The following is a 10,091-nucleotide window of genomic DNA, read 5'->3' as shown; positions in this document are numbered from 1 at the left end:
TTGTATCAGCATCCATACTAGAAGTATGTGTGTAACTGACTATCCCATATTCTGCATGAGACAGAAAAAGCTATCTAAAGTTGTCAGCCACATCTCATAACTTATATGATATACATTAATGTGTATAAGGGGAAATATTATTCATTTTGTAATAGAGTGGGAACATTTTAATTTGTCTTAAAAAATGGTACATTTTCCTTTCCTTAAGCTATGGATTGGCATTTTGAATTATGTATTATTTTTAACATTAACATGAAAAATTTGCAATATTTTTGTGATTTCTCCAATACACTAAATCATTTAACCTTCTATGAGCAACAATTATTAATTTTTCCTACAAAAACTAAAGGCATTACATGCTGCATTTCTGGATTAAACACATTAATTCCATTATGTCTTTGATATTTCACTTTGAATTGTTCGCATGTAAGTATAAGTTATTGCACACGTATTGTATTATTATATGCAGTATTAATTTTAATCTTTATTGGGGGGGGTATTCGTAGTGATGATTTAGTATCATTTAATCATCAGCTTTACATGCTGGGTATGATGATGAGTTTGAATGTTTATAAACCGCTGTTGCTTTTAACTACTGCTCTTCTAGTATATTGATAGTCTCTGTATCACAAGTAGAGCAAACTTTTACCTAAAGTTCGGAGTGAAAGCAATTTTACATTGTTGGTAATAAGTACAGAGAGAGAGAGAGAGAGAGAGAGTTCACAGGCACTGGCCAAACTAAAAAACAACTTAGTATGATGTATCCCAAAAGATTACAGTCTAGCAAAGAATCTTACAATTGCCAGTCATGAAAATATATCATGTGTTAATTCTACCAGAGACAAAGAACTCTTTTGTCCTATGTCCAGAAAGCTTAGAAATAGACAATATTGTAATAAGTCCTGGATGAAATCAAAGCACAAAGTACTGTGATAAAACTTCATGTAGCAACACAGTTTTGATTCAAAAAGATGCTTTGTTGCTGACTGTGCACAGCTTCTAACTTACAGACAACTGTATCAAAGTGACACTGTTACAAAGAGTAACTAAAATACTTTCAGACAATAAACAAAACAGTATGATTACACTACTGAGCCAGCAGGAGGCGGGTATGTGTTAAGAAAGGTAGGGACTAAATTCTGAGTACTGACTTAATGTTAACTCAGATGTAAATAGTAATCACCTAAATTTTCTGATAGTTACAAATAGACTTGGTACCTCTTTATGCAATTAAATGTGACCTCTGGTTTATGTTGGTGAAATAAATTATGTAAGATGGGTATGCTTTGATTCCTTTTTGTTTCCACCAATGGTATGCAAGGTGTTCAGACATCTAATGCAAAATGTTTCTTTTTCTTTCATTTGTTCAGTGATCCAATAAAGGCAGTGGTCAATTCCAGAACTTGCAGAAGGATTACATCATCAAAGGTAAAGCGAAATGCTGCATTACCAGATTACATTTGATTTTTTGGGTAAGTTATTCAGAATGACAAATTTTGATTTGGATGTTAAGATTTTTGTTTCATGAACACATTGGATACTGCACATTTTCACTGCAATCATTCAGGTTCAGTTGTATGGATAACACTCCAATTTCATGTATTTGAATGCAGTTAAAGCAAGTTTTGGTCTGAATTTAGGTTATGCAAGTTAGAGGCATCATTTGTCTCAATAGCAATGTAATGGGCATTGTTGACAGCACTTTGATTTTAGTTTACTTTTTTAACATCAATTTTTATAGTTTAAACTGCTGAAAAAAATTAGTTCAGTTTATCAGTTTTCAATGTTGCTTCATTACAAGGTATATATTTATGGGATACTTTTTGTCTCTGTATTATATAATCAAAATATTAAACTAACATATGAAAAATCGACTACATTTCACAGCATTTTGTAGAGAAAATTGGGATGGTTCTAATAAATGGATAATCTATTTTGAACATATACATTATTTTTATTGCAGAGGCTTCATTGTTTATCATTATTACTATAAATTAGTGCTACTTGACTTTTAATAATGACTATATATTGGACACAATAAAATAATTATTTTTTCCTGTACTAGAACTTATGGTGGAACTTTTTGACACCTAGGTCATATGTTCCAAGACTTAAAAAATGAAATAAATTTGTGTTTAATTTGTACCCCCATGTTGCATTAAAATTGATAAACGAAATGCTTATTTGATAATAAAATGAAAGAAAATAACATTGTATTGTTATCACTTATTCCTCTCTTTTTTCCATCATGAGCATTAAAGAAAATGTATCCACAAACTCCATATATGCAGCGTAGACATCTGTACTGTAGCATGTTTCAGTTGCATCAGATTACACAAGACACAATGTTTAATGACATGAACATAGAGAAACAAGTCGTGTTTGGTTGTACTCAGAGGTTTGAATGTGTTATCTGATTGAAAACTGGATCCAACAAAATCACAAACGAGAGTGAAAAAGTGAAATGATTGCTTGAAGGTATGTGCCATTCACACATGACGCAGTGTTGTGTGCAAAATAACCAAGCTTGTATTATATCCAGTTCAATTATATGACAGTAACTTGCAAATAAAAATCATCATTTGTCACTTTGCCAACAGGATATTGAAGACAAAGGTTATTTTTTATTGCAAAGCAAGCTGACCTTGGAAGCCGACTTTGGATACTTTTAAGTCGATTATTTTTTAAAGGATATCAATAAAAAGGTTATTTCTTTTAAGTGTGCTTATATATATATATATATATATATATATATATATATACACACACACACACACACACACACATACACAAAGTCGGCCCACATAGGGAAACTACTTTGCTTCCATTTGACCAGTATTCACAGGAATTTTGGAAATAAATTGAAACAACAAAACAATTTTTAAAGTGACATAATATAGTACTTCATGCATGGACATTGATGATCCAGGGTCACCTAGATGATTTGGAGAAAATAAAACCATTTGATGAATTTGTGAGGCCAGAGGAGAAGATGATTTTGCAGACAATATGATCATTAACATGGATGAAATTCCAGTGTGCGTTGATCTCATTCCTGGATGGACTGTCAATAAGATGGTGGTTGAAAGTGTGAGAATCTGCATGACTGGTGCAGATCTTAAATAAAATTACTTTAGTCCATGCAGTTTCCGCTTAAGGAGAGGTGTGCCTCCAACAATAAATTTTCACTGTATGACAAAGCTAAAAAGATAGTCATGCACTGAAAGAATGGATCATATATGTGCAGGAGAAGGGTTGGGTTGATGAGATGATGCAGCAATGGATTTTACAAAAAAGTACAGTTTTATATTTTTTAAAATAAAAATTAAAGTTGGAGTGCATTTTCAAATGATTTAAAATGTGCCCACAACTTAAAACTGGAAAAGAAACTATTTGTCTCAGAACATACAGTGCACAAAAATGTACCTTCAGAATTTATTTGTGGTGTCTCAACATATGCGGTAAAATATGGTAGATATAACTTTTTATGAATAACAAATTGTTGATTGAGTTGCTTAGCTAAATGTAAGTGAAACTGCCATAATGCTTCCATGCTCTTGCATACAAATATTAATACTGTTGTCACTGTATGAATTGTTTGCTAGTCATTTAAAGAGTGATATATTTATTTTATGATCTTTATATTATTTGGCAGCATAAAATTGATTTTTCAACACACTTTGATGCAGTTCACTAAGCTCTATAACTGTTACAAATTTCACCAAAATGTTTCCAAAGGTGAAAAAAAAGTTGTTGCAATTATACTGCAGAAAAAATGTTTTTCCTTTTCTTGATGAGATCCACACTAAAATCTATTAATATAACAATTTATTATATTTTTAAAAGGAAAACTGTTTGGGAATGATTTGAAAAAAATTCTTTTAAATTGATTCATTCCTTCATAGAAATTCAGAAAAAAAGAAATTCATTTTCTGTTTGCTAAATAAAATCATTCTTACTTTGTTCACATTATTTTCACCCGTCCAATCCTCCTTTCTGGGAAATACATATAAAATCTATGTTATGGTTTTAATCAAGACAAGTAAATCCCAGTCAAGGGGTTACATTATTTGTCTCCCGACAAGGCTTACTGACTGGGGAGACATATAATGTAACCCCGCGACTGGGATTTCCTTGTCTCGGTCCAAACCCTAACATAGTTTATTTTTCTCACCCAAAATTTTCCTTTAAAGTAAAAAGAACTCTTCACTAGTGTAATATAGTTCATGTGCAAATGTTTACATGTGGCCCATTAATACATTAATACAAATATGTTAATGAAGGCTGTGGTGTGACCATTGCATCCAAAGTACACAGTTTATATGTGTGAGCAAAGAAAAATAACAACATAAAACGTCACATAGTAATGAAGTATTATCACATTTAATATATGGATGTTATATGAAATTGCCAATAAATAATTAATATTTATTACAAGAAACTTTCATTTTCATCAGTTTCAGTTTTGAAAAGTTATATTGTAAATAATGAAACGATACTGGCTACTCAGCTCTACTGTTGTTATGCTTAGTACAAGCTGTAACGAAGAGTAACATCTTGCTTTAGATTATTCATGGGTAATTAGAGATCTGTGTCACTATCGTATATAACTCTCCTTTTCTTTGGAGGAGGTGAAACTGTTTGTGACATACTTGTGTTGTCCTTAGTATTGATTGTAAAAATACCCCTATGTGTAAAAGACCCTCCAGATATGGACCTTGCAGATAAACATGTGCTAAAACTTTCAAGTTCATGGATTCTTTGAAAATGTATTCTTTTGTTTTGGAAATATTGCAAGTGATACAGTGAAAGTTGCTTATGGATTAATGATTCCTTCTGGCTGCTAAGTGCATTATTTGTCATTAAATGTTGTAGGTTTATCTTTTAGATCCAGTGATGAATGTCATTCTCATGATTGAGAGGAACAAGGTTATACTCCACTGAAATCCATGTACCTGCTACAGATTGTGGATTTACACAGAGATAGCGACCTCTTCTATGTCTGTCAGAGCACAAGCAGAATTTTTTGGTCTTTAACAGGACAACTTTTCAAGAATCACCAATTATTAGTACTAAACACGTTATTTGTATTGGTAATTCAGTATACAGTAATTCTGAAAGGGATGTAAATTTCTGACCACACTTTCTACTGTTCCCATGATTTCACTCTTAACAAAGCAGTACTGGTTTACTCATGTTATAATGTTGCTCTGTTGCAGGAGCAATTAATAGAGCTCCATTTTTCATTAATGTTTACCTTTCTTGTTTAGCAAAGGCATCTGCTCCAACTGTATTTTACATGATTGTGTTATTGAGTAATGGTTAAGATGTTGCTTATTATTTCAGCTTGGTAAAAAAAGTAAGGGAAATGTAAAAAGCATATTACAGATTGCTTCTGATTGCTGATTAAACTTAAATGATGACAGCCAGATTAAGGACTATTCCATTAAAACATACATGGGACACAGGAAGGCACTTTCAAAGTGAGATACTCACCCATTGATGCAGTTTAGAATTTTCTTATCATTTTAATATGAAATCTGTGAAATCAATGTACATATATTTTTTTAAACTGCCTTCCCTGGGTACTATGTATGTTTAAATGGAACAGCCCTAAAAGCAAAGCTTACAAATATGGAACATATAGTGAATAAGCTAAATTTGAAAGAATCTTGGGGTGGTGGTGGCAAGCTCCACTATTTAAATAATTAGATTATCATATGTGCATGCTTTATATCTTGTACTTGTGTCAGTAATTGGCTTAAAGCACTAAATATGTATATAATTTCATAAATACATGAAACATGAACAAGCATCAAACCATGGGTAATAATTGTTGTCCAGAGAGGATTCACATAAAATATTTTGGTGGCTATCTGGGTAGAAAGTAGTTGCCTATGGGCACAAAACAGTGGGTAGTGGATGTGTTCCTCCTGTCAAGTAACAAAATGAACAATATGTGCAGGCATGATATAATGTTACCTTTGCAACAGTAAACCACTTTTGGATACCATAAATTTCATTTATTGATTTTATAGAAGAATGACATCCAAATGACCAACGTTTCATAGTGAAAATTTAGTCTGATGAATTTCCTAGAAAAATTGTTCTTTTGGTAACAAAAATCCATTTTGTATAAAACATGTACACTTGTTTCATAATTTACTTACCTAGTTTAACATGTTTTGAAATGTATATATTTTCTGTATCAGTCCAAACATTGTCATTGAGAATTTCTAATCGTGACTGCAGGCCATTTGCAATCGCAAAGTGTACAGTTCTTTAATGTAAGAGTACAGAATACATGTTAAGTGTTTCGCCTGAACGTTTTAAATAATGGTACAATGTACCTCTGCAAAAAAAACATGAGTGCAGATTAAAATTAATGAGGTACATTCCTTGTAAGTGTAAGTTTTCTTTTCATTAAGTATACAGTATTTGGCTTTAATTGCTTTATAGACTTTAAATCTCTACACAGTAATGCAGTGAAAGTTACATTGAGTGTTTGCAGATGAATAATTGAGGAATTAAGCTTAAAATTTGATACCCAATAAATGCAGAAGCTGTACTCCAATTTTACCTTTAGAAATATTTAGAATTAGCTTTTTTGTCACAGCCACCATTATATGGCTTCCCTGGACACTATGAAAGGCTTTTTCCCAACCTATAAGTGCATACCATATCTGTCCTTTAGGTCTACAACAGTGATTTATATGAATGGCAAGTTGTACTGCATTCTTCATAATTTGCTACCATTTCATTCAGTATATGCTTTAATAATGTTTTCAAGTAGATAAGATGCTGTACATAAAAGATGTCCTGCTTTTCAAAAACTTTTTACCAGTGTCCCACCTCCATTGACCCCCATTGTGTCCCAAATGTTTTTCAAGAATTTACACATCTGGACAGCCTCTGACAAGTGTATGAGTTATATTGTGACTTGTAAACACCATTAATTTCATTATAACCATAATTAAAATTTATATACTAAGAAGTTGCATTTTTGGTGCTTGAGCTTTTGCATTTAAATAAAGACTTGTTTCACATGTTAAGAGGTCTTGTAATAAGTATTAAGGAAAGAAATGAAAAAATAGCAAATAGCAACGTCTGTCTTAGTTATATTTGAAATCTTTTTCATTGTGTGATTTGAAATTCATTTTGTATTCAGATGTTGTGGTCTTTAATGTTTCTGTGTGAAATAAAAAAAATTAATGAAACATTTAACATTTATCTGATATTTCTTTTATTACTTGCATGTACGTATGACCATACTTATAGGCCACGCATTGTCATAATTCTAAGCATCCACAATATGTTTCTTCAAACAGAGAAGTAATTGAATCAAAAGAAATTATTTTCTTCGAATTATCTGTTTCTGTTTTAGATTGTATATCTACTATCTTCTCACAATTACCTTCTCACAATTATCAAATGTATTTTTATCATCAAAATTAAAATAAGTATTAGTCACTATATATAGAGTGCACAGGCCAAGACATAAAGTTAATACTGGGAAATGATAATTAAGACAAAATAATTTCCTTTCGTTAAATTATTTTCCATTTCAAGAGATGTGTGTGTGTATAAATATATATATATATATATATATATATATATATATATATATATATATATATATATAGATATATATATATATGTGTGTGTGTGTGTGTGTGTGTGTGTTACAAGACTACTATTTTCTTATACTGCTCTGGTGGTCTGGTTGCCCAGTGTCAGGATAACGTGACAGAGAGGGATATCATGCCACATGTCTGCATCATGATGCCCTAGTGCTTGACACCACTATAAACAGGTCCCTGGTGGCTGAATGCTTTAAGACATCACCATACAAGCTCTGGGTTTATACACTCTCATTAATATTGCCAACATGTAAGGCCCATAAAACTACAGAAACCCGAATAACTCACAGAAACCCAGGTAACTTTGTAATTATATTCCATCGCTATTCAATTCCTACATTTGTATCATAGGAATTATGGTAAATTAAGGGTTCTGAATTATTGGAGTGAGATCCTCAGCTTATTTCTTTACCTTCTTGCATATCATTCTACCATTATTGTTTCTATTCCCCACCCCACCCCAACCTGCACTTCATAGAAAGAGTCTTTTGACAAAATTTCTTGCATCATGTTGGATTGGTAGTCTGCATGCATGATTATAAAATAATTTCTCATGCTAAATTCACAGACAATAACTGCATTTGTTTTTTTCCTCTCCAGTTCAGTACAGTTACAAATGTAGAAATGGCTAAAAGAACAGCACACTCCTTTCTCATCCCCATCCCCAAGTTGAAACTTCGAAACCTTAACTGACTACTTCTCCCAAGTGTGGGTCTTGTATTGAGGAAAATACGTTGTCTATTTCAGCAGCTTCATACAGTGTATATATGCAGTCTTACTGTCATGGTGAGAACAGGAGAATGACTGAAACATGAAGGCAATCAACATGCTAACAGACTTAAGATTAAGAAAATATTATTTGTTGACTAAGTGAATGACATCAATATCAGTGAAGTAGAACTAGACATTGTGGTTATTTGTTAACTGAAAGAGGCTTGAGGATTTATTCAACAAACCTAATGTTTCATAGAACTAATGCCATGTTTTTGTGTAACACTCTAGTCTGGCTTTACTATATATATATATATATATATATATATATATATATATATATATATATATATATATATATCATGAATATTAAGTTCAGCTCCATGTGTGTTTTAATTGATGTAACACATCTAATGGGAAAAAGTTGCCATAAACGTCCACATGATTCGGGGAAGACAGATTCTTAAATATTTCTTACAGCATCTGCGTAAAACATTAATATTTATCTGGGACACATGCGGCCAAAGTTCAGTCCCATCAGTGTTTGCATTGACTCAAAGAAGGCTTACATCTTTCCTTCAAAATACTTAATACACTAAATGGTGAGCTACCATTGTACTAATAATGACATTAGTGGTTAAGCAGAGAAGAGGTTTTGAAAGGATACATAAATCATCTTCCAATAATAAAAATCTCTTTCAATCTAAATAGAAATTTAACATAAACAATTAGTTCCTTTAAGATCTTGTTAAATAAACACCAAAAATTACATTGTACACAAAATAAGATAACAGTGTAACATGTAAAAGACACGTACAATGTAAAGCAGAAAGGTAAGTAGTATGCACAAGTAGCAGCAGAGGAGGCGAACAGACCAATGGTCAAAAAACGTCCAAATGTCGAAAATAAGCCTTCCTACAAATAATCGAAAAAAAAGGAAAAGCGTCGACAGATTTAAAAAAGCGTCGACACTTTACCCAGAGTCTCTATGGAATTTGTCTAATTAATATTACTCCATTGTCGTTTGTGATTTTTTCTAGTTTATTATGCGCGTTGTTTACGCAATATACGTCTTCGCGAGGTCATGCCTCCTCTGCTGCTATAACGATTAGAAGCAATCAAAAAATTTCTTCCTGTTAGAGATTCATTTAGAAAAAACCTACAAGCGCAGCAACAATCACATGTTGAGTACGAAGAAGACACTAAAAAACTATTTAAACCCGTCACTACAGCTACTGAGAAAGCTGCAGCAGTTGTTGAAAAAACTATATGGGGAGATACTGAGGATTATGAGAAGAGGAAAAAGGGTATTTTTCCAGTATTAAAACAAACCGCAGAACAAACTGAAAAAATAGCAAGAAGAACCAAACAAACAAAAAGATTTTTACGAGATCTTCCAACTGATATAGCTGCAGCTCAACCTCCACCCGTCGATGAAGAAATACTTGAAGGTATTGGAAAACTTCGTACTGAAGTCGCCGACGTGAGAAAAGAACTTGCATCTGAACCCAAACCAGTAGAAAAAAACGTAGAATTGATTGCAAAATTTAACGAAGGGTTTGTCGAAGATATTAGAAATACTAAAAGTGAAAAACTACCCGAAGCAATATTATTTGGTATATTTAATAAATCTTATATTTTAAAACCCGAACATGAAAAAGTAAGTGATGATAATCTTATTAAATGGATATATCGCGTATATAGAAAAAAAACACAAAACAAGCTAGAGGTCCAGAATAT

Source organism: Sinohyriopsis cumingii, chromosome 17 (genome assembly GCF_028554795.1).
Source record: "Sinohyriopsis cumingii isolate HCF-2022 chromosome 17, ASM2855479v2, whole genome shotgun sequence".
NCBI lineage: Eukaryota > Metazoa > Mollusca > Bivalvia > Unionida > Unionidae > Sinohyriopsis > Sinohyriopsis cumingii.
The sequence above is the reverse complement of the archived record's forward strand: the minus strand, read 5'-3'. Positions refer to the sequence as shown.